Raw genomic sequence first — 27508 nt, forward strand, 5'->3', positions numbered from 1 at the left:
TAACCAGATCACTTCACTTTAACCAATACTACAGTTTAAACCGTTTCCTGTTGAGATGGTAGTTTTTTCCCCTTCAACTTTTGTTGATCACTAGAGGCCTGGTACACAAAATTCATGCACCAGAGAGAGGGAAAGTCCTTCCGCCCTGCCTGCACCCTCTCGCAATCTGGGACATCTGGCTCCTAACCGCTGGCCTACCTGCCTGATCACCCCTCACCACTGTGCCTGCCTGCCTGATCGCCCCTAACCACCTCTGCCTCAGCCCCCACCACCATGGCTTCATCCAGAATGATGTCCAGAAGGTCATTCGGCTGTCTAATTAGCATATTATACTTTTATTATTATAGATAGGATACAAATTCATCAAATCTCTTCTGAATGTCTTTATATCACCAAATCCTCAATTTTAGTAGTTCTCAATATTAAAGAAATTTTCTGATGCATGCCCTATTGCATTGTATTGAGATCCTTTAACTCTATTTAGAAATCTCTCTAGGATATTTCTTTTTTAAGCAGTACAGAATCTGATATTCAATGCTTTCTTTAATTTGCAACCTCCTAGATAGTCACAAAAACTGCTAATTAAAAGCAGTTGAAAATAGTCTGACTCACAGATGCAGCTGGATTGAGCTTAGGAGGATAGCTGAGATCATCATTTGCTAACATCTTAATTTACTTTTAATTAAGAAAGTGAAATTTTGTGCTTAATATGTTTTTCTCTTTAATTATTTGTTGTGCCAAGTTTTAAGCTTTTAAAATTAAATCTTGTGCAATTATATAAAAATTAGATGTTATTTAATGTTACTGCATTCTTAGATTCTATAATCATTAATTGCCTTAATAAAAACAGTTTGAGGATCTTCAAAGATCCAAATCATTATCTGTTATAGAAGCAATAATAATGATAAAGTCCATATCAATTTTAAAGAAAATAAGTTCCAAATAGTAGAGCTATTCATTTACCACATATTTTCCCCACAAATGGAAAATGGCAACATTTTAACGGAAAGAAAAGGTCCTGGCCAGGTGGCTCAGTTGGTTGTAACGTCACACCTTACAGAAAAAGGAAGCAGGTTTGAATCCTGGTCAGCGGACATGCCTAGGCTGCAGACTACATCCCTGGTTTGGGCACATACTTTAACCAATCAATTGATGTTCATTCTCTCTCTCTTTCTATTCCTTCCTTCCTTCCTTCCTTCCTTCCTTCCTTCCTTCCTTCCTTCCTTCCTTCCTTCCTTTTCCTCTCTCTTCTCTCTTCTCTCTTTCTTTCTCTCTGCTCCTCTCTCTCTCTCTCTCTCTCTCTCTCTCTCTCTCTCTCTCTCTTTCTCTCCCTCTTTCCCTCCCCTCTCTCTAAAATGAACAAAAACATATACTCATGTAAGAATTTTAAAAATAAAGATAAAACTAAGAATCCTCTAAGCCTTCATAAGATTTTATTTTTGGCAACAATAATGCAATTTTAAGTTGTAGTTAAATCTGTACTGAGAACTAAAATACATATAACAATTATGAGAAGATAATTTGTCAATTAGCTAAATATATATTTTTAAATATGGGCAAGGTTATATTTTATATATCATATGAATTCACATGGCAACTCACTATGATATAAGTCATAGCCACTGATTTTTTCTCATTTTTTTTTTTTTATGCAGCGTTTTAGCTCTCTTGTTTGTAGGAATGGCTACACTCCTGTGACATCTGTGGCTTGTGGTCCCTAATAAAGAGAGCATAAAAAACTACATGGAAAAAAAAAACAAAAAACACCTCAGTAGTGTATCTAGATTCACCTTGGGAGTCTATGCTGAAAATATTTCCAATCAAAAAGTTATTGGCAAGGCTGAGTGGTTACTCAAATAGATCAAATCCGAAGATCATATTATGTTGGTGATTTGCCCTCGCTGTTTTGGCTTGGTGGATGAACTGTAGGCCTATGGACCAAAGGACCCTGGGTTCCATTCCAGTTAAGGTCAAAGGCACTTACCTTGGTTACAGACTCCTCCCAGGCCTGGGTCCTGGTCAGAATCCTGACAGGCGGCAAGCAATGTGTTTCTCTCACATCAATGGTTCTCTCTGTCTTTCCCTCTCTCTTCCACTCTCCCTAAAAATCAATGGAAAAATATCCTCGGGTGAGGATTAACCAAAAAAATAAACTAGCAATCAAACAAACACTAGTGGTAATTCCACTATTTATGAGTTTGGTCCTAATTTTTTTTAGTTATCACACAGACTGGATTTATAACAAGCAAACTGACTCATATTTATGAAAAGAATAACACACCAATGTCCCAACATGTAACTTACCAAGTCACCATAGTAACTTGTTCTTTCAAAGATAAATAAAGTACCAAATTGCCTGTGTGCCTATCGAGAACATTTATTCCCTTTAAGTAAGTGACATGCTAAATTACCACAGTGCTTTATATTATGTGTGGAATTAGCAAAAGGAGGTATAAATATTATTGTTAAAGGTATGGACTCTGGGATATTTGTGTCATGATTTAAATATAGTAGCTCAATTTTTTAAAAATATATTTTATTGATTTTGTACATAGAGGAAGGGAGAGAGATAGAGAGTTAGAAACATCCATGAGAGAGAGTCATCGGCTGCCTCTTGCACACCCCCTACTGGGGATATGCCCGCAACCAAGGTACATGCCCTTGACCGGAATTGAACCTGGGTCCCTTCAGTCCCCAAGCCGACGCTCCATCCATTGAGCCAAACCGGTTTCGCCCTAGTAGCTCAATTTTTATTAATGTTATATTTGAGAAGTACATTTCAACAAAATCAACCTTGAAGAAAACAATTTTTAATTAAAAAAAAAGTGTTTACTTGCTTTGCCAAATCTCTATAATGAATGAGATAGAGATTATGGCATTATTTCTTTCTTTATTTTTTTATTATATTTTATTGATTTTGTATAGAGAGGAAGGGAGAGAGATAGAGAGTTAGAAACATCGATGAGAGAGAGAGTCATCGATCAGCCGCCTCTTGCACACCCCCTACTGGGGATATGCCTGCAACCAAGGTACATGCCCTTGACCGGAATTGAACCCGGAATCCTTCAGTCCCCAAGCCGACACTCTATCCATTTAGCCAAACCGGTTTCGACTATGACATTATTTCTTAAAGCTCCCTCTACTGTCCCCCCATCTCCCCATCTAGATCTCTACTAAGTAAAAGACTGTTCATACCCTCAGAATTTTCAGATTCAAGGACATTAGCAGATCAAGATATTGTACTCCCTGTTGAGAAATAGTTGCCGTCATGCTTTCCACAGCTTTTTATCATTATTTTGATGCTATTGCTGTTGCTGCTATTTCTGTTGCTGATAATGATGATGCTACTAATGAAGATAATACCAAAAACTCACCACCTTGACTCTTTTTTTTTTAATTTGTTTACATGTTTCCCTTCCATTTTTTTTAATGTAGTTGTATATACACATACCATACAGAAACAGAAACACATATACACACATCCTGCACATCTGTGACTAAAGAGACTTATGTTTTGAGATTTTATTTTTCAATTTCACTTCAAAATCTGCAGGGTCAGAAGACTAAAAATTGCCTACTTTGAATCAAGACTGCATTATTGATATTTCTGTTCTGAATTTATAGCTGACCTATATTTTGTTAGTTTCTCTGTGTACCTGTCTTTTTAAGTCCAAGAGAGTAGCTGTATGCTTACCTATTTCTGAATCTTCCTCATAATTCTTATTTATGTGACTGTATCAGTCAGGGTCCAATGAGGAGAGAGAAAGAGCAATAGTAATTCAAACAGGGAAAGTTTTATATATATATATATATATATATATATATATATATATATATATTTATACACACACACACACACACACACATACATATACATATATATATTTATATATATATATATATATATATATATATATAAATAATGGTGGAACAAAACTAGGTTTATATTTATGAGTACACAAAACAGAGTTCATTCTTTATGGATTATTGTATTTGCATATGAATAAATGTGAACCTACTTTTGCCCCACCCTATGCGTATCTATAATAATAAAAGTATAATATGCAAATCGACTGAATATCCAAACAGCAGAACACCAGTCTGGAAGGCCACACTATGATATGCACTGGTGCCAGGCCAGCCAAGGTGCGTGTGATGCAATTGGTCGGGGAGGCCACCATTGTCCCATGATCGATTGCACCACAGAGCGAGGCCCAGGTCACTGCTGGGTGCTGCTCTGGCGGATTGGTGTGGACTCCCTCTGCGGGGTGATCAATTGTGGGGCTCTTGGACTGCGAGAGGGCACAGGCCAGGCTGAGGGACCCCTTGCCAGTGCACAAACTTTGTTTATAGGGCCTGTAGAGTGAGTGTGTGTGTGTGTGTGTGTGTGTGTGTGTGTGTGAGAGAGAGAGAGAGAGAGAGAGAGAGAGAGAGAGAGAGAGAGAGAGAAATTAGTCGTGTTTCTTTAACATTGTCTATTCTTCTACATCCCAAACTTCTGAGTTTTACTTTAGGAGGGACATGCTTTTTCTTTTCTTCTTTTTTTTTTTTTTTTTTTTTTTTTTAAATATATTTTATTGATTTTTTACAGAGAGGAAGAGAGAGGGATAGAAAGCTAGAAACATCGATCAGCTGCCTCTTGCACACCCCCCAGTGGAGATATGCCCGCAACCAAGGTACATGCCCTCTACCGGAATCGAACCCAGGACCCTTCAGTCCCCAAGCAGACGCTCTATCCATTGAGCCAAACCGGTCTTGGCAGGGACATGCTTTTTCTTAATAGAGTAAATCATCCCACTTCTGTGTGGTCAAAGATGAGTCAAGAGAAGTTTCAGCTTCCAGTAAAGGGAAAAGAAATAATCCAAGATAGTAGTTTCTTCTAAAAAAAAAAAAAAAGACTCAAATGTAAACTACATATAAATAACTATGATTAAATTATAATAAAATAGAAAGAAGAAAAAAAGATGAGTGATTGAGCCACACTCTGTACTCAGCCTCTATAATCTTAAATGCATGAGTTAAAAACAATTTCTATAACTTTAAAATGCCAATTTCTATAACTTTAAAATGAATTACATTAACAGACAGCTTCAAAATTAGAGAAAACTATGGCCTTAATAAATTATAACCAAATGACTGATACAATTTATTTCAAAGATGACATCTAATTCACATCTTATACAAAATTAATTCTATGTAAATTATAAATGAAAATGAAGGGTCAAACAATAAATTTTCTGTAACATTACATAGAGTAATATTTAAATAGGTTAATATTTCATTAACAGAACACACTAGTTATTTACTATGAAAGAAAAGACTGAAAAATTAGATCTTATTGAAATCAAGAACTTCTATTCATCAAAAGACAATTTTGCAAAAGTAAATGGTAATCTACAAACTAGTATGAGAGAATTATAATACCAATAACCAACTAAAGATAAGCCCAATTCAGTAATGGATAGATGACTAAATTTAAAATAAAAATGAACAAGTGAAGTGGACAGGCACTTTTGGAAGATGTTATCCAAAAGTAAGCTCCTAAAAATATGCTCAACATTCTTAGTTATTAGGAAATACAAGTAAGTGATAATAAAATGTAATTAAAAGGTGTTGGAATGGGCCTAATTAAATTTAAAAATGCAACACTAAGAGTAGGGACAGAGAGTAACAAGAGCTCTCACACATGTCTGGTGAAAGTGTTAATTTTTATAAACACTTTGAGACTATTTAGCAGTATCTACTAAAGCTGGATATATTCTTAATTACTAATTGAATCCCTAGATATATACCAGGAATTTATATACACTCAACAGAATTCTGTATCTATGTCACCGAAGATAACTACAAGACCTGTTAAGTATGATCAGAGCATCCTAAAACTAGAAATGGCCAACATGATCACAACAGTAAATTATATAAAGTAGGATGAAAAGTGAATTCAGAATGATTACAATGGGATATTATAAGAAAAACCACAACTATGTAAAACAGAGATGAATCTCAGACATAATGGTTAAAAAAATCCATAAATAAATATGCACACTGATATTGTTTGAAAACAAGAACTTTTATGGCAATAGATGCCAGAAAGAGTAGTGACATTCCAGAAGGATTAATAACTTAAGTAGAGGCATAAGGGCATATTCTGTAGGCTAGTATTACTCTATATCATGAATATATGTGATAGTTACAGAGAACAGTCACTTTTAAAAATCAAGTGATCTATATGGTTATAATTTAAACATTTTAATTCATGGGATTTATATTTCAATATTAAAGCCAAGGATAAAAATTGTTTACTATATTTAATTTCTTAAGAAGCAATTGAACTTAAATATCAAAATGAATGTATAAATTTCTGTGATTTTGCAATAAATTTGAGTTAATTAAACTCTGTATATTTGTCTACATTTTTAATAAATTGCAAATCACTCTATTCCCAGATGACTTAATTTTTTTTCCTCAGAGCATTTTAAAATCCTGTATATGTACAGTTTTCAAAATACCAATATGAGTGTTTGATTTTCCTAGGAAAATCCATTTGCTGAGGGTTACATTGAAAAATATAGAAAGGGATTATGTAGAAAAATTTAACTTACTGCTTTCACATTTAGTATTATATACTACTAGGAAATGTGTGTGAGTTCATAAGTGGGTTCTCTATTCATTCCCTGTTAAAGATTTATAGAATAAAGTTGTAATGAAATTTGAAAATCACTGATTTCAGTGGTCAAGTTATAAGCAGTCTGAGAGACATTGGGAGATAAAATGTCACATTAGAAAAAAACAGGAAAAATTATATATGTTTCCACTTTCTCTACTGGCTCCTACCTGTAAATGTAAATAAAGGGATTATAGTCTCTATTGATAATTATGTACAGATCCACATGCTTTATTACCTGGGTGGGGCTGACCATTCCTTTCTTTTATTTTTATATAACAACTATTTCTTACTGTATAAAATGTGCCTGCTCCTTAAGATGACAGAAAAATATTAAATACCCTCCTCCTAATTATAAATCCATACTACCTACTTAAAGTTTCTTGTCAAGTAAAATTGGAGGGACAAATGTCCTCCAACATACTGTCTGGAGTCTAATTCCACACATAGTAGCATAGTCCAGGCTTCAGATTTTGTGCTTTAATATGTGAACACATTTTTAGCTAGTGTTATTACTTCTATCAATCAATTAAATGTATGAAGTGCTAATTTTTCATTAAAATGCATTGGTTTATAATATTTTACAGGATCTTCTTTTAAAGCAAGTGTAAGAATTAAACATTCAATAAAAATAAAAGGCGATTGGATTTCTTTTTTTTGAACAGAGCATGATCTATACTAATAAAAGGGTGATATGTTAATTAGACCAGGCATCTTCTGGACAAAGCCATAGTGACAGAGGCCAGGGCAGAGGCGGTTAGGGGTGATCCAGCTGGCAAGAGGGAGCAGTTAGGGGGCAATCAGACTTGCAGGAGTGCAGTTAGAGGGCAATCAGTCCAACAGGCTGATTAGGGAGTGATTAGGGTTGACCAGACTAGAAGGCAGAGGCAGTTAGGGGGAGATCAGGTTAGCAGGCAGAGGGAGTTAGGGGTGATGAGGTAGGCAGGCAGAGGCTGTTAGGGGTGGTCAGACAGGCAGGTAAGCAAATTGTTAGGAACCAGTGGTCCTGAATTGTGAGAGTATGTCCGAGATTGGAGAGGGTGCAGGCTGAGCTGAGGATCACCCCCCCCACAGCTCCGTGCATGAATTTTGTGCACTGGGCCTCTAGTGTTATAAGTATACCTTTAAATGATGTGCTTTTTCTTACCTATAATCTTATATAATGCTGTAACAACCGAAGACCAGTGAGCAGGAGGGACTTTACACTGTGTCCTGTGGTGCGCTGGGTATGGGTCTCACACAATTTCATGTGCTGGTCTCCTAGTTCAGAATAAAGTCACATTTAACCTTTTAGTTGCCTCTAAGTTTGACTAATATTTTCCAGGAACTGCAACTATTTTCAAATACAACTTGTTAATTCTTGTAAGTCTTTACAATTCATTGCGTGCTTTGCATATATTAACTCTTAAACAGAATTAGCTATGGTTCAGTTATCTTGTGTATTATAGAAAGTCAGGGTATCAAGGTCTACTGTTACACCAGGACCATTTTCCAAGGGCCATTTGGATATTTATAACATTATCCATGGGCCATACTGAATTATCAACTTGAAAATCAGCCTGCTATTTTGGTCAAGCATTTAATTAACTCACCCCAAAAGCCTTAGTAGGGCCAGACCAAATGATTTCATGAGCCTTACTAATATATGGCCCGTGGACTGGAAGTTCCCCACCCCTACATGATACCACCGGTGACTAAAATTGTTAGTAAGAAACCTACCAGGTGTCAAAGTTTGCAGCACCACTTTTTTAGCTTTGATATCATACAGGTATCAGTGCCACTTACAGCTTTTCCATTGTTGCACTGTTGGAGTTCCAACAGTGTTTATTTCACATGTAACTTTTCTCACTCCTTATTGGAAGAGAAACATGGTGTTGAAAGAGACACATATGTCAAAGGAGGGATTTCTTTAGATAGGAAACCATATATTCCTCCAACACTAGAAAATTTCCCATCCCTGGAACACTAAACTTAAAGGAATCCAAAGTTATAATTTTGTTTTTGCTTATGCTCTGTCCTCAAACAGCATATTATGCAATTAAGACCACTTAAATTCAAATGGTAGCTCTTCAGAAAAATTTATAACTTACCCACTATATTAGTTTGTGCTACCATCAACATATTGATCATTCTAAAAATAAATTTAAAAAAAATTGGAAATGTCTTGATTTCAGTTACACTCATAAGGAGCTAGGAAGCTGGCACTCCATCCTAACAGGTTGACTGAAAGACTGGCGCATCAACAATTTTTCTTGACTCCAGAAGAGAGGAGAGGACACAAGGCAAAATGCTGCCCCCAATGTGAAAAAGAGACAGGAACAGAGGGAGTTTGAATACTTGAGCAGAGATTTAAGAGAGAAACTGTGGATAAATTGTAACTGTAATTGATGAACTGAGAAAGGCTCAGTGGATAACTCTCTGGTAGAAAAACTCTGTAATCAGTCAAAGAGGGGCTCCCCACAATATTGTGAGGTTTACCTCCAGGAGTGTGGCCATTTTCCCGGCTGAAATGCTGCTCCTGTAGCTCCCTCCACCCTCAGCCTTCCCCCTCATAGCAGGCATCCCTCCCAGACACTCAGTGCCTATGAATGCAAATTAGCCCATCAGCTCTGATGGGTTAATTTGCATACTCATTCCTGATTGGCTGATAGGTGTTGTGAAGGTATGGTCAATTTGCATATTTCTCTTTTATTAGTGTAGATACATTTTATGAACTAACATGCCTGATAATAAGTTCTTAGTATTTATTTTAGCAATCAAGTTGCCCTATTTTAAATTTTTTATATACACCTCTCAAATTGACATAAACTCTAAATGTGTTACTATCAGTTCATCAATTTGTTATCATTCCAACAGGACTTCAGAAAGATAGACTTCAAAGCCATTTTATTCTTTTTCAGAATACCAAGGGAAATTCTAATTTTATTGCATCAAAATTGACTAAATACTATTTTAACATTAGAGACACATTATTTGACTATCAGTGAATTTGACATATCAATACAACTTCATAAAATATTTTTAAGTTTTGAAGTTATAACAAATGTTTAAAATTATATTTTTTGTCTAATGGATTTATATAATGAGAAAAACATATAACTGTGATTGTCATTTGATATGAATATAATAAATAATAATCCTATTAATTTAATATCACCTATGAGAATAATGGATTTTCTTTGGATTTGTTTCTGAATTTATTATGGAAATCTTAAATCTCTGAGAAAAGTTTTATTATAGAAATATTTAACAGCTCTTATTAAGGTTAATCAAAGTGAGTTTAGATAATCTGGGGGGGGGGGGGAAAGTTAATTTTTCTCTCCTAGAAAAGTCACCAAATTCATTTATGAGTAATAATATCAAAAGTTATTATAAAGTGATATTTGACCCTAAAAAACATTAGGATGAAATATATTTTTTACTTATGAAGTTGCTTGTGATGGTTAGGGCAAAATGGTTAAAATTTCTACATTTACAGTCTATTTTAACAGTTACTATAAAAAGTTAAAAATGCATCTTGTTACATTACTGCTATCCAAGAAGTTATATATCAGGGTATTTATAATTATATAGTTTCACAAATTCTGAAGTCTTTATATCTTAATTTTTTATTTCATAGTTTAAAGTTCAACTATACTACTTTGACTGCCATTTCTAAATTTATTTTTAAATTCACAACTTATTTCTTTGGGGAATACTCTTACCTTTATCCATATGAAAATTTTCTGTCTGTCTTAATAAGAATTGCAAGAAGTTCTATCAAGGGAGTTCTATCCCCATATCTCCAGCAAAGGAATTATTCATCCATTTGACTGTAATAACATTCAACTTCAGCTACTAACTTATATACACATTGACAAGCATATTCATCTATTGAATAGTTTTAACATATTTCTGTCAGTTATTTATATAGAGAAGAACATCTTTTAAATATAATGTCTCACTTTCAACTCTAATCAAATGAAATCCAATTTGTAAATATAAGCTACAGTCCTCCTTCGTCTAGACATTACTCCCTATAATTCCAATTGCATAAATAATTTAGTTTAAAATAGAAGATAAAAGAATGGCAAAGTATAATATTTTAGAGTAAGATTTCACAGTTGTTTATCATTTGTCAAATTTAACAGGAGACTTTTACAAGTCTATTGATATATCAAATTAATGCGTTTAACTCCTGAAAAATAGTATTAGCATACAATTCATAATGTTAGCCAAGCCACACATTAAAGAATTGTTTTTTCTTAATTTATTATTCTAGAAAGATAATATGGAATGTTCCATACCAAAATCCATTGACACTGTGACTAATAACACCAAGACCAATCTGTTGCTAGGCAGTTGTTGAAAGTTAGGGGCTGTTTTTCTTTTTTGCTGTTATAAAGAGTAAATAAATTAATATTTCTAAAGAATTCATAATAATGTCTGCTATATAACAGGTATTATATACTTTTTTATTTTTGGTTAAGTAAAAATTAGTTCATATATTAAGTTTACTTATGTTATCTTCATATTTTCCTGTTTGTTTTGAGAACATAAATGTAAATACAAAACTGCGTCCAGAAATGTTTACAAAACTTATTTTATTTTTAAAATCATCAGAAGTCATGGAATGTGTAAGTAAACAGTAAGTTGCCATTTATTGTTCTGATACACCTACATTTAATTGCTGTGTGAGAAGAGTAAAACTGAGACAATTAATAAATAAACAATTCAAGTTATCAAAAGTGACACTGACGGAGTGTGATTAGAGTGTGTTATTTTATCTATATTTTATCTATGGTGATCAGGAAAAAATATCTGATTAGCTGACAATTGCATGGATATTTTTATTTTTTAAGCTGAGGGTGACTCCTATAAATTTCAAAGTAAATAATTTTCCAGCTTTAGAATAGGAAACAGTAAGCATAAATACACTATGTTTGGAGAATTTTTGATGTGTTTGAACACAGCAAATAATCCAGTGTGGCTGAAATAGAATAGGGAGAGGGAAGAGTCAGTGGCAAAGATAGCTAGTATGTGTCAGGAAAGGTTTATTAAATTGAATATATAACTTAATGTATCACTCTTAGAAACTGCCTATCTCTAAAATAGTAATTTTTCAAGAACAAATCAATTTCTCTATGCTAAAATTAATTTTCAGAGATATTATATAACATAGTAAAGTTCCATAGTAGAATATTAAGTTCCATAATTTTTGCAAAAATGAATAACCAGTGTTTAACTTTCTTAATTTATATTGTTGAAAAAGAGAAAAAAGTCTACAAATAGGAATTATTTAACAAAACTGTTTGTTTTTTATATGAAACTAATGTTTTTGAAAGATCAGAATTCTATGACCATATCTGGATTAAGTATGCTACATATTAAAAAATAAGTCAAAGGTTCTATCAGTGTTTAATCTATAATAATAAAAGCTTAATATGCTAATTAGACTGAACAGCCAAACAACCTTCTGTACATCATTCTGGAGGTCCTTCTGGATGAAGCTGTCATGGCAGGGGCCAAGGCAGAGGCAGTTAGGGGTGATCAGGAAGACAAGTGAGCAGTTAGGGGCAATCAGGCAGGCAGGCAGAGTGGTTAGGGGCAATCAGGCATGCAGGCAAGTGGTTTGGGACAGTCAGGCAGGCAGGTGAGTGGTTAGAATAATCAGGCAGGCAGGAAGGCAAGTGGTTAGGAGCAGCAGTCCCAGATTGCAAGAGGGATATCCAATTGCTGGTTTAGGCACCCAGGCCTGCAGGGGAGGGCAGTTGGGGGCAACCAGGCCTGCAGAGGAGGGCAGTTAGGGGTGACAAGGCCTGCAGGGGAGGGCAGTTGAGAGTGACTAGACTTCCAGAGGAGGGCACTTGGGGAAGACAAGGCCTGCAGGAAAGGGAAGCTGGGAGGGACAAGGCCTAAAGGGGAGGGAAGTTGGGGACAGAAGGTAGGGGCAATTCGACTGGCAGGGAAGCAGTTAGGGGTCGTTCAGACTGGTAGGGAAGTGGCAAGCAGGCAGGCAGGCAGGCAGGCAGAAGTGATTAGGGGCAATCAGGCAGGCAGGTGAGCTGTTCGTAGCCAGCAGTCCTGGATTGTGAGAGGGATGTCCCAGATTGGAGAGAGTGGATTCTGGACTGAGGGACACCCTTCCATGCACAAATTTCATGCGTCGGGTCTCTAGTATTAAATATAACTCCCAGAGTTGAAAAGTAATTTCTATATGAATATTACTAACTAAAGCACATGTGTCAAACACAAGGCCCGCGGGCCAAATCTGTCCCGCCAGGCCTTGCAATGTGGCCTGCACCTCGCTGTCATCACTGCACTCCGCTGTGTTTCCATCACAATGACAGTTTATGACTGTTCAGTAAACCATTCGGCCCGCAATTTAGGCTGGATTTTAGATTTTGGCCCCTTCTCTGATTGAGTTCGACACCCCTAAACTAAAGCAAAGAATAGTAGTTGACATTTTGATGAAGAATAGCTCTCAGATGTCAGTTTCCAAATAAGAATACACTAATTTTAATGATTCTTAAATTATTTTTAAAATGTAATAATTACTGATTAATACACATATAATAATTTAATAAAACAGACCAAAAAAATTGTATTTTTACCTACAAACATTAATAGAAAACAAAACAATTATATCTCTGAATATGATACCAGACCTTATTTTTTAGTTGCTTGGACACAAAGGCATAAAAACTTGACACTATAAGACTAAAAGATATTTTGAACACATAGCTTTGACTAATTTGTTGGATGAACTTTCAGTGATAGGATAAGGCTAGCAATTAGTATTTATTCTAAAACAACAGATCTATGTTAGGTCCTAATAACCCCAAGCATTTATCGGTTTGACAGTTTACTATTTACATTTATGGATCACTCTGGACAGGTTACCTTTTTAATCCTGTAGTTATCTCTGCTCATAGACAGGTATAAATCCTCATGTATTAATACATTTTCCAAGGTGCAAACTTCCTGACTTTATGTTCAAATTAACTCCCATATACTTCTTTAACAATATTGTCTTCATTGATCCAACATTAAAACCCTACCCTGCTCAAAACTGGATGTCATCTAGCATCATTTAAGAGTAGATGAGCCCTGCCAGTGTGGCTCAGGAGTTGAGCATCAATCTATGAACCAGTAGGTCATGGTTCAAATCCTGGCCAGGGCACATGCCTTGATTGTGGGCTCAATCCCTTATAGGGGTCATGCATAGGCAGCTAACCAATGATTCTCTCTCATCATTGATGTTTCTATCTCTCTCTCCTTCTCTTGTCCTCTCTGGAATAAATAAAAAAAATGTTTATAAATTCTTTAGAATTGTTTAGAGTAGATGAGAATATATGTCTCTATCACTGCAAAATTGTTTCAGATTTATTGTATTACCTAATTATCTTCATATTGATAAACTCAAGTATAATTTAGCTCCATTACTCTGTTCATAGACTAAGATAGAACATTTTGCTCAGTTCCGATCTTGTGATATTAATACCTTTAATATGTTTTAGAAATTTATGTATTTAATATGGTTTAGAAATTCTTCCATAAGAGATTTAGCTTCTTGCAAGTATGGGGTTTCCCTTACAATTTCCAAATAAAAAGACCATCACATCTGCTGTCCCAGTATAGTGATGTCTGAGTGGGAAAGGGTTGCAAAATGAATTGACTTGTGCATTTTCAATATAGACACTCTAAATCTAAAAACTTCATTTCCCAAACATGTCTGCAACCAAAATTCAAGATGTGTGAAAGAAGGCACCCACATGGAACTAGAAAGCAGAAAATTAGAAAACTTGCAATAAATTGATTTATCTTACTAGCATGTTTGGAGATTTGAGTTTTATCTGGGCAAAGTCAAGCCAACATTACAGTGGCTGGTTCCTATTTATGAATTTATTCCCTACTTCAAAACCATTTTTCTAGTGCTTACTAATGTCTAGATGTTTTTAACATTCACTCATTTATTCCTCATAAAAACTTTGCAGGATAGGTAGTATTACTATTTTCTTTTCATAGATTGAGAGAACTGAAGCACAGCTGATTTTCTAATGAGGCCAAGATCACAGGGTTAATGAGTGGTGAAGGCAAGATCTGAATTTAGCTAGGCCTCTTCAAGTCCATGCCTGCAACCACTATGCTACATGACCTTTTCAGCTACCTTTCCTAGCATTCCTAGGATCTCAGATGCACTAACAGGATTTCTAGAATAATGTTCAGAAAGAACTTTTAGAAGAGTATTATAGTGTATTTGGTTGTTTATTTAGACTGCTATTGCTCCTAGCTATGTGATATCTAAATAGTGGCTATTTGGGAGATTCTAAGAACTATATCATATCGCCCTTTCTTCACATACTAGAATGTATATTTTGCCTAAATCTAAGGATTGTGACCAATACAGTGATTGGTCATAAAGTACTTGTAAAAAGAAAGAAAGGAAAAGAAACTCTTAAGGAAATCTTCAATCAGTGTCTTCACAAGGTTGAGAGTAAGTCAGTGGGAAGCGAATTAACCCCAAAAGATATGGCACTACTAATCCATAACACACAGTGGCAAAATATTTACTTAAATTATTGCCTATGCTTGCCTGGAATACATTGCCCACTGAGGGCAGGGTTTTAACAGATTTAATGATATCATAATCAATGATCATGACAGGCTTACACCAGCAGTAGTATTGAGGGATGGAGGGTTGATAGCTTCTGACTACACTCAGGATTTGCATTTTCATTTCAAAGGCTGGGGGAAAATGCAGGGTTTTCTTTTTCAATAAAGCAATCCCTTATCTTTTTAGTTGCAAGGTGTACATAGATATAAGTTTAAAAATAAAATCTGAACTTTCTTTTTTTTATAGAAAAAAAATATATTTTATTGATTTTTTACAGAGAGAAAGGGAGAGAGATAGAGAGCTAGAAACGTCTATGAGAGAGAAACATCGACCAGCGGCCTCTTGCACACCCCCTATCGGGGATGTGCCTGCAACCAAGGTACACGCCCTTGACCGGAATCAAACCCGGGACCTTTCAGTCTGCAGACCGATGCTCTACCACTGAGCCAAACCAGTCCCGGCTGAACTTTCAGTTTGGTTAATTATGGCATTGTATAAGTTTCTTAGAGCTGCTGCAACAAAGTCCTAAAAAGTAGGCAGCTTAAAGAAACTGAATCCATTGTGTCTTTATATTGGAATCTAGAAGTCCAAAGTTTAGGTGTTAGCAGGATCATGCTCTCTGGCATCTCTGGAGCAGAATCCTTCATCTCCTCGTCCAGTTTTTAATACTTGATAGCAATCCTTGGCGTGGCTTAGCTTGTGGATACATGACTCTAGTCTCATGACTGTCTTCTCCTGTGTGTCTTCACAATATGTTTCCTCTGTGCAGGGCTGTGTCCAAATTTTCGCTTTTCATAAGGACACTGGCCACATTAAATTATGGCCACCCTAAGAACTTCATTTTTAATTTTATTATGTCTATAAAAAAACAATTTCAAAGTAAGATCACTTTCTGAGGTACTAGGAGTTAGGACTTTAATACATATATTTTTGAGGAACACAATTAAATCCATAACAAGCGTAAATTGAACACACAATCTTTTGGAATGTTTTGCCAAAATTAGGCCTTATATAAGACAATGTATGATGGTAAAATTTGGAAAGAGATCACTTGACAGGATTCTAAGGAAACAAATAACAATCCCTAAATCCCTTCAAAACTGCCAAAATATAAAAATGCCGTGCATTTTTAAAATAAATATAATGAATCTATATGGAGAGTAATCTTGATGAGAATGCACATTTTTTATTCTTCTCTTTTATCCTTCTATATTTCCAACAAACCTGCAATAAATATACTCAGGATGTTCCAAGGAAGAAATTACAAAGCCAAAAGGGGGAGAGATCAACGAAAATACTTGCATGCATATAAGCCTAACCAATGGACATATACACCAGGTGGGTAAGGGCATGAGTGAGAAGAATAGAGGGATAATGACACATATGTAATACCTCAATCAATAAATAAAAAATTAAAACTTTAATAAAATCTAGAAATTTAATTTAATTTAAAATAATTAAATAAACAAATAAGTAAATAATTAGAATATTTTACAGACCAACACAATGCAAAAGTTAGCTCATACATTAGGGCCCGGAACCTGGGAGCTATGTGTGGAGATCTGGAAGTTTCTAGATTGAGAAAGAAAGAATTATATATTAGGCCAAATCTGCTAATGTGGTACACCTGCCAGAGATTCCAGACTCAATGTGCCAGCTTGAGAAATTAAAAGTTCTTTTAACTGCTGGTTTATTTTGTTGACTTTATCTGGAACTCATTGGTGGCTCATTTTATAAGAAGTTGACATTTCAGAAATTCCATGAGAGATGTACAGGAAGATATCCAAACAGGGAATTGGAAATTTGGAGTTCATAGATCATATATGGTACAAAATTTACCCGCTGATTATGTTCCTGAGAGAACCCAAAGAACAATGTTTTGCAAAGCATTGAGAAATCTGTTGAATAGAACACCAATCTTGAAGTTCCTTGAAACTGCTGTATTTGCTTTATAGGAAATGCTGCCACAGAAAGAGTTCATTGATGGGTTCCTAGAGTGATGGAAAAAATGCAGCAACACAAACTTGCTGAAACAGTGCTGTGTTGGTTGCTCTAACAGTCAGCATAGGTGTCTTGTTAATCACAATGTCAACGTCAGGAATTCTGGTTCTGGCCAACTGATGGTGTGATGCTTAGGACTCATTAAGTCTCACTCAGATCTTTGATTTACTTAGCTGGAGGGTGAATAGAGAACCTTCTAATTCTGAAGATGAATTCAAATTCCTTAGATATGTTTGAAAGAAACTAATACTGGATTCTATTCTGGAAGGATGAGGAGAAAAGTCCACAAGTAGATCTTCTTGCTAGTCTCCCGACGTGGGAGGAGCTGGTCCCTGGGGAGAGCACCACATTGGGGGATTTTGAGAAAGGTTCTCCAGTGCTGATCTCTGGGAACAAAGAATTCTACAGTTGTCCATCAGCCAGAAGAAGGGGCTTATTTGGCTCAGTTAATACATTATTCACAAAGAGCTCCATAGTCCTGAGAAACTATTCTGTGGTAATTTCCTCAGTTCTAAAGTTTATCATGTTTATTAGATTTTTTTATTATGAAATAATTATAGAGTCACAGGAAGTTGCAAAGATAGTACAGAGAGGGGCTCAGTACCCATTTACTCAGTTTCTCTCAATGGCTGCATCTTACACATGTAGAGTGTAATATCAAAACCAGGGATCCAACATTGGCACAATGTGTGTATATAGTTCAATGACATTCAATTATACATACTCAGGTGCAATCAAAAGTGGGGAAAAGAGGTAACGCCAGTAGTACTTTCAACTTGGAAAAAAGACATAGTATTATTCTATCAAAACTATAAAAAAATAAACTCCCTTATGCTACCTCTGTACAGTCAGATCCATTTCCTTTTGCTCATCCCATCCCTAACCTTTGATGACCACGAATGTTTACCATCTCTATGATCTGCAATTTTGTCATTTTGAGAAATTTATATAAATTGAATTGAAAGAATTGGCCCATAAAAAGGTCCAGGATAGCCAAAACCGGTTTGGCTCAGTGGATAGAGTGTCAGCCTGTGGACTGAAAGGTCCCCAGTTTGATTCCTGTCAAGGACATGTACCTTGGTTGCCGGCACATCCCCAGTTGGGGGTGTGCAAGAGGCAGCTGATCGATGACTCTTTCTCATCAATGTTTCTAGCTCTCTATCCCTCTCTCTTCCTCTCTGTAAAAAATCAATAAAATATAATTTAAAAAAAGGTCCAGGATATTTTGTTGAGTGAAATATCCAGGTACAAAACAATGCATATAGAGAAAATTCTTGAAGAGCCCTAGCTGGTTTGGCTCAGTGGGTGGAGCATCAGCCTATGGACTGAAAGGACCCACATGCCTGGGTTGTGGGCTTGACCTCCAGTAGGGGGCCTGCATGAGGCAGCGAATCAATGATTCTCTCTCATCATTGATGTTTCTATCTCTCTTTTCCTCCCCCCTTCCTCTTTGGGGAAAAAAAAAATAAAAAAAAATAATATATATATATATATATATATATATATATATATATATATATATATATATATAATTAAAAAAAACAGTTCTTGAAGAGTAGTCCCTTCCTTGCCCCTGTTGGGGACTGAAATAAAGGGGGGGGGGGAGGGGAGAATGGAAGAACTTTTCTGTACTTTTTCCTTGCCCCTCTTCTCTTCTCTCTCTCTCTCTCTCTCTCTCTCTCTCAATGTATCCAAGTTAGGGTTTGGTTCAGACCTACTTCCTCCACTGACCTGTTACTTCACCATCCACGGAATGTGGCTGCTCCCTCCCACTTCTGCTCCCCAGTCAGAAACCCCACAAGTGTCCTTCACTTGCCTCAACTTTCCATTCTCCAAATCTCAGCACCCACCGCTCACCTCCCTCAGGCCCTTTCAATGCAGAGTGCCGCTGGCCTCCTCTGTTGTAGTGGCCCCCTTGAGCCTAGTGCTACTGGAGCTGCTAGTGGTGCGGGAGCTCTCCGTGGTTCACGTGGTGCTCATAGTGTGTAGTGTGCGGTGCATGCATGGTGCTTGCTGTGCACATGCTGTGGGAAAGGGCAGCTAGCCCTTGTCCAAGCAATCTAGTTCATTGAGAATGATCTCAGTCCGCCAGTGATTCACCTCAGATCCCTGGGGCTGGCAGAGTCAGGGAATAATGCACCCAGGTCAGAAAGAGAGAGGGGGCCCAGCTTTCAGCCTGTGTGTCTGAGATGAGGTGGAAAGTATCTCCATCTGAGTCAAGATCTGCTGCTTAAAGAATGGAGTGAGAAGTGGCAGCATCAGCACCGCCTGGGCACCTGGTAAAGATGCAGAGACCCTGCAGCAAACTTGCTAAGTGAGGACCTGCAGATGTGTTTGCATGGTGCTAAGGTGTGAGAAGCACCCACTAGCAGCTTTCCTGGTTCAGATGCACATTGAAGTTTGAGAAGTGCTGGTTTGAGTGTGTTGCAAATATTTTTAAGAAGTCAGAACACCAACAATTAGCATTATAATACGGCTGAGGTCAGATTCTTACTGAGTGTTTCAGGGCTACAAGCAGATGCACAAAGCAAAGGAGGGATCTCTGAACTGAGCTCAGGAATAAGAAAACTTGGCCATCTGGTGGGTACTTGCAAACAAGAAGCAGTGCAAAAGCCCTGAGGCTGGAATGTGCTCAGCATTTGTGAGAAGCAATGAAGAAGCCAGTGTGTCTGAGGAAGAGTGAGTGAGACTGTTCTTACTAAAGTACATATTTACTTTGGGTATGTAAATGCCTGCAGAACTACCATCTGTTGCCTTCTCACTATTATGGTGTTCCACAGAATATCACTTCTGACCAATGAGCTTACTTCACAACACACAAAGTATCTCAATGGTCCTATCTCATAGGATTCACTGTTCTTGCCATTTTTCTTACCATCCAGAAGTGCCTGGCTTTAAAAAAAAAATGGTAGAATGGCCTTTTGAAGACTCAGTTATAGCACCAAGTAGATGGTAGTATCTTTCAGGGCTGGGGCAATGTCTGCCTAACTCTCTATAGTGTAATATGCTAATTAGACCAGACATCCTTCCAAACAACCTTCCAGATAAAGCCTGGGCTGCAAGGGAAGCCGGGTCCTAGCTATCAGAGGGAAGCTGGAGCAAGCACCCAGAGAAAGAAAGGCCTACTCTTGCGTAAATTTTGCACATTGGGCCTCTAATTTGATAATGAAGTAGTAAAGAAGGTTTAAAAGCTTTTACCAATCACTCACACTCAACTGGAAACCTTGAAATCCTTGGTCAATTAATATATAGGCTCTAAGTCAGAGAACTATTTTCTAAAGTTTATCCCAAATTCTAGAGATACAGTCATGTCTTCACCATTCTTTTACTCTTGGATTTTAGAAAAGGTATGAGTGTGTTGGTCCGGAAACACTTCCAAATAACTGTTACAGTGTGTCCAGAGAAAGCTGTTCCAAATAGGGGTGACACTGAAGAAAGGGGAGAGTGACAGGCTCTTTAAAAGTCTCACTTAAGATTTGTTCTCTTTCTTCCATTTCTTTTAATAAAGCAAATAAAGCTAAAGCAAGGCAGCCAAATCACCACTGTCATTCCAGAATTTAATTTCCAAGAAAAAATAAAATCCATTTTCTGGCAGTAAGAAAATACTTTTACACAGGCTATCCATAGTTGTTCAGTGGCCATGAACAATTCAAAAGGAAAGTCTAAGAATAGTAGCCCCAAAGTCTTCCTCTAATGTTATCACTAACCTGCATTTTCCAGCGTTTGATGTTAATATATTTTAAATTGATTTGAAACTAGTGAACTTTTCAGTGTCCTCAGGGTCCTGATACCTTCAATATCTCTCTTGAACCTGGCAGCTTCAATTCAGTAGAAATTACTTGACATCACTTATGAAAAGCCTTTGAAGTACTGCTGCCTTGATTCAACTGAACCACCTCTGAAGTTAGAAAAAGAAAGAAAAACACAACATGCTTTTCAGAACCTCTTTGTCATTTTCTCTTTTTGTTTATAATTTCTGAATGAATCATGATTTCTTTTGAAGATAAAATAATTTGCGTCCCATTTTCATGGTGCAATGCATTCGTTTGATTGAGACTATGCACTATGAAAACCATTGACAGTATAATTTTTGGCTACTTCCAGTGTATACACATCAAGATCAAATTTTTTGAAAATGTTAGAGTCAAACTTTAAAATGTAGTAAAGCATGTGTGTGTGTGTGTGTGTGTGTGTGTACCTGTTACCTGTGGTATATTATATATAAAACATTGCCAAATAAATAGAAAGCAGTGAGCTTGATGCTTTATTTCTCCAAGTTTTCTCATGTAAGCAGGAGTCATCTCATATTATAACCTACTTTTATTCTTATCCATTATATTCCATTAGAGGCCCAGTGCACAAAATTCATTCACAGGGGCGGGGGAAGGGGGGTTGTCCCTCAGCCCAGCCTGCACCCTCTCCAATCTGAAACATCTCAAAGGATGTCCGACTGTCTGACTAAATGGGCAGTCAGACATCCCTCTCACAATCCAGGACTGTTGGCTCCCAACTGCTCACCTGACTGCCTTCCTGATTGCCCCTAACTACTTCTGCCTGCCAGCTTGGTCACCCCCTAACCACTCCCATGCCAGCCTGATTGATGTCTAACTGCTCCCCTGCCAGCCTGTTTGCCCCCAACTTCCCTCCTCTGCCGGCCTGGTCACCCCTAACTGCCCTCACCTGCAGGCTTGATCACCTCCAACTGCCCTCCCTTGCAGGCCTGGTTCCGCCCAACTGCCCTCCCCTGCTGGCCATCTTATGGTGGCCATCTTGTGTCCATATGGGGTCAGGATGTTTGACCACATTGGAGAAACTGTCTTGATCTTTTTTTGTTGGAGTGATGGTCAATCTGCATATTACTGTTTTACTAGATAGGATAGAGGTCTGGTGCATGGGTGGGGGCCAGCTGGTTTGCCCTGAAGGGTATCCCGGATCAGGTTGGGAGTTCCCTTGGGTTATGGGGCTGTCTGAGGGAGGGCCCTTTGGTGGTTTGCAGGCCGGGGAACCAAGCAGAGGCCCTGGTATCTGGGATATATTTACTTTCTACAACTGAAACTTTGTAGTCTGGAGCAGAGCCAAACCTCCTGCTCACTCAGAGGTGGCAGCTGTTTCTGTTTGGATTTGTTTACCTTCTATAATTGAAACTTTGTAGCCTTGAGTGGAGGCTTAGGCCAGCAAGGGCAGGTGGAAAGCTTGGCTTCCTCTGTTGCCAGGAAATGCTCCCTCCTGCTCTCTGTGGCTGTAGCCATCTTGGTTGGGTTTATTTGCATACTGGCTCTGATTGGCTGGTGGGCTTGGCTTATGGGCATGGCTTCTGGAGTGGAGTGATAGTTAATTTGCATTTTACTCTTTTATTAGGTAGAATTATGCTTTGATTGGTTGAACAACTGACCAGCCAACCAGACACTTAGCGTATTAGGCTTTTATTATATAGAATTATTACTACAATCTGGCATCTCAAACTTCTCCATTTTTAGGCCCTTGACTATATGCAATTAAAACTTATGTACCTATTTTGGCCCTTATCTATAAGGATCTCATTTAATGATAGCAATGGGATCATCACTATTTTGAATTCTAATTAGATTAAAGATCTTTTTCCAGATTCCCATGTGTAAAGCTCTGTTCCTTTGAGCCACTTTTGCAACCCCAAACTGTCTAGGTTTAGACTAAAATGGAGTCCAGTTAATATACTCTGAATATACGGGGTTTAATATAAGAATGATGGACTTCTATAATACTAGAAGAGCTGATTAGTGAAGGTCAGGGATGCAGGTTCTAGAAGTCTGGGAAGATGAATTTGAAGAACTGATCCTACCCAACTACAGAGAGTATTTTTTAGTCACCCAACAGAGCTACTGTAGTCCTCAGGAATCAATGCACAGCTACAGAGAAAATATATCTTGAAGAATATATCTTGAAAGGGATAACAATGATGCCTAGTTTATAACAGATAATCAAACACAGAAGTAGTTAACATGTGGGAGGAGATCAGTAAATATGTATTAAATTAAATTTATGTGTTCCATTATTGCATGTTCTATAAAGCAACAGTTAAAATTGTCTAGTCAACTTAAAGCAGAACAGTATGCTAATTATTTCTGCTAAGATGCGCATGCATAATAAAAATATTGCCATGGCATTAATGATCATGATATACGGTATTATTATAAAAAGTTATTTTGTTTTACGATAGTAGTATTCTATTTCCTGTTTGATTGTTGGTGTAATATGTTTTTCAGTGAACATAATTCTGTCTAAAGAGGAACCTGCCTAAGAAATGGTCTGGTACCAAACACCCAAAGTGTCATTATATGTGGTATCAAAAGCCAAAAAACCGTTCCACAATATCTACCTACAAGTTAAAAGAAATGCAGCAAAATTCTCCTCTCTAAGAAGTTATGTACAACCACTGAAATTTGACTATATCTTCCTAGGTAACATTGTAGTTCCCTGTCAGAAAGTCTTGTACTAAAATTGTAAACTCTAAAATAGCAGTGGACTTTTTTTTTTTGTGTGTGTGTGTGTGCATATTTTTGCATCCCACTCTATAATTTTTTTATGCCAGTATCTAGGAATTCAGACAGTCAGTGAGTCTGATTTGAGACTGTTTGGCATGCCTGACAGGCTGACCCTGCAAAGAGATTCTGAGGCTAAGCCACAGGAAATAAACCATCAGATGATGTTCAGAATGAGAGACAATGGACACAATCCCAGGCAGGAGTCATGCCTTAAGAGTCAGAATTCAGATTTAGGAAAGTACATACAAAGAAATGAAGCTGAATGATTAAGAATACAGACTGGCTGTAAAGTAGGTGGGGATGAGGAAAAGTTGCCTAACAGGACAAAACTTATTGATGCCTCAATTCCGGCAATGGTATTCAATTGCTTTAGCCTTGTTGGCCTTAAAATCACAATCTTTCAATACTCCTTTCATAACCTCTATAAGTTAAGAAAACTAAGGCTCTTGGGTGATTCTTTCCAAAAGGATATAACATGATATTTCTAAGCAGTGCTATCTTTTTACAATGAATTCTTATATTCAATTCCATGTAAGAAGACACTTCTTAACTTAATCATTCCCCTTCAGCCCATCCTCCCACCATGTAAAGTTATGAGTGGGCTCTGTGCTCATCAGCTAGTGCTAAAGACAAAGCACATTAGCTTTTGCAATTCAAGTTATTCTTCTGATTAAAATCTTTAAATGGTATTCCATATTATAAGAATTCTTTCCAAATTCCTAGAGAATCTTAGCACATCATTATGGCCCTATGTGACCTTGCCATTGCCTGTGTCAAAACATTTATTTTCTGCCATGGGTCCATTACTGTATACTCCAGCCACATATCTTGCTTCCTATCTCTCAAAGATGCTAGTTTCATTGATGACTCAGGCCTTGGCATATGCTGCTTCCTCTGTGGAATTAATGCCTTTGGAACTAACCATGTCTGATCCTATATAATAAAAGCCTAATATACTAAGTTTCTGGTCATCCAGTCATCTGTTCAACCAAACAAAGTGTAATATGCTAATGATATGCTAAGGCTGCTCAACTACTCCCTATGACATGCACTGACTGCCAGGGGACAGATAGCTGACTGGCCGACCAGTTGCTCTAATGTGCACTGACCACAAGGCGGCAAACGCTACAACTGGTAGATTAGCTTGCTTCTGGGGTCCAGCCAATTGGGACTGAGCGAAATGGGCCAGACATGCACTGGAGCCCTCCCACAGTCCCTCCCTGGCTGGCCAATCTCCTGTGTCCTTCTCCTGCCCTGATCATTCACCAGTGGGATCCTTTGGCCTGGTCTGAGCCCTCTCACAATCCGGGACTCCTCAGGGGATGTTGGAGAGCAATTTTTGCCCCAATCCCACAGGCCAGGTGGAGGGACCACACTGGTGCACAAATTCGTGCACCGGGCCTCTAGTTTTGTATTATCATTCAAATCTCAGCTCTAATAAACTATTTCAAGGAAGTTTTTCCTGACCCTGTATCTTGCCTCTCTACACAGTAATTCCCTGTAGACCAGTCCCCTGTCTTATATATTTATTACAGCTTATGTCTGAAATTATATTGATTATTTGTTTACCAATTATTAAATTTTAGAGATGCAGGTTTTCTACTTTAGTGCTGTTTTCCTGGTGGGTAGATCAGTTCCTAGAGCAGTGTGTGTGTGTGTGTGTGCACGCGCACACGTGTGTAGGTGTATTTATTTACATACATATATAATAAAATATATTTAATTAATTGAATCTCAGCTCTTTTCATTTATAATTGCAAACACACTGTAGACTTTACCATTGATTCAAATCTTCATTAAATTCCAGGAACTACCCAAAGAGAACACACTATTTAACCAAAAAGTGTTCTTACACTTTAAATGCAGCAAAGAAAATCCAGTACATGGACCTATGTACTTCTTCCATCAGTATTACAGATGCTGGCCTTTTTGCTATAGAACTATTTGAGCTTGCATAGCTGCCAATGCTCCAATTGCTTAGCTAATCTCCATTTCATCTATTTCCCCTGGTTAACGTGTCTAGTTTCTCAAATCTGGCCCATAGCTCTGATGACTCAGCCATCTGCCTAACTCATAACCACTACTTCTCTCCCAAAGGCTATCTCACTTTTCTGAAACACACCCTGTGTTTTCTATGGGATAGTTTGTCTTCAGTTGCTTGTTTCCCTAATCACTTTGATCCAAATGTAGGCACAGTACAGCCTATTAATTGTCCACAATGATAGTGGCTTTACTTTTTAATTAAGTCAGGGATGACCCAGGGGAAACAAATAAACACACACAGAAACAATATACAAATACTATTAGATGGAGCTTCACTATAGCCAGTGGGCCCAGGCACCATTGGTCTCCATTAGCCTCATCCATAACCATTCCTACGAGCATGCTTTGTGACAAAATACTGCTTACCTTCTCCTGACAGAAATTTCTCTGGATCAGACTTTCAAAAAATAGTTTTGCTGAGATATAATTGACATGTGATAACACTTTTCATGTCTACAACTTGATGAGTTTTGCCATATTGCTTCTATAAAACCATCAACATGATCAAGATGTCTAAGACATTCTTGTCATGAAGTTGAGCTTAAATACCCCATCTTTAGAGATACTTTATCTCACTTTTCTATTAGAGTATAAAGTAGCTGCTCTTTTCAAGTACTCGCTGCCCCTTAACATTCATTTCATTAAGAGCTCAATAAATATTTGTAAAACCCTAAACTTCCTTTTTCAAGACTAAGAATCACAAAGTTTCAGTATAGACTACACTGAAGTCTATATTGTTGTTGATTTTAGAGAGAGGAAGGGAGAGGCAGAGAGAAACATTGATTGGTTGCATCCAGGACATACCAGGACCAGAGATAGAACTTGCAACCTGGGTATGTGCCATGACCAAGAATCAAACCAGTGCCTGGGTGGATGCTTAACCACCCAGCCACACCAACCAAGGCTATGCACTCATTTCTTAATACAGGGTTTTGAGAGTGATAATTTTACTGCTAGGATGTAAAATTTCATGAAAGTATAAATTATTCTGTCTTTTTATTTTTGCATTTCAAGCTTTCATTAATTTACCTATGTGCTTAATTAAATTAACCATTCAATCAATTAATTTTTAAATTATCTATCTCTCTATGTAATTCTCATTCCTGGTAGCAAATTTACCTTACTCAGGTAGTTTCATACACAAATATAATAAGAGATAATATTAACTCATTTCCTAGTGTTTAGATTATTCAGCTATGCTCAGAATATCAAAACTCTAAGACAAGTTGTATTTTGCTCAGCATTAGCTCAATACTTTTTCATACTTTTGTCATTACTCTGAAGTGAAATAAAGATTACTTCTTTTGATCCCTAGCTATTTGAACAACCTTTTGAAAATGAGCACAATTATCATCTAAGAAAAAGAAATGTTATCCAAATTTATGAAAACTTAATCACTACTTAAGAAAGGAATAGTTTTTGGTTTCAGCTTTATAATAAAGGCTCCTGTTTATATGGTGCTTTCAATATGTAAGGCTCTTTTATAGATTAGTCTCCCATAAAACTATCAGCATAGTCAATATTTCCAGTACATTCTTGTCATGAAAGTTTCAGCATAAATGCCATGAATTTCAGCTTTATAGCACTGCATAGAACACCCAGACATAGTGCTGACCATATATACAACTCATTTTTTGACTAATTTGTCAAGAGAAGTAAAAGGAGAAAACATATACTTTAACA

This window comes from Pipistrellus kuhlii, unplaced genomic scaffold, assembly GCF_014108245.1.
Source record: "Pipistrellus kuhlii isolate mPipKuh1 unplaced genomic scaffold, mPipKuh1.p scaffold_m20_p_1, whole genome shotgun sequence".
Lineage (NCBI taxonomy): Eukaryota > Metazoa > Chordata > Mammalia > Chiroptera > Vespertilionidae > Pipistrellus > Pipistrellus kuhlii.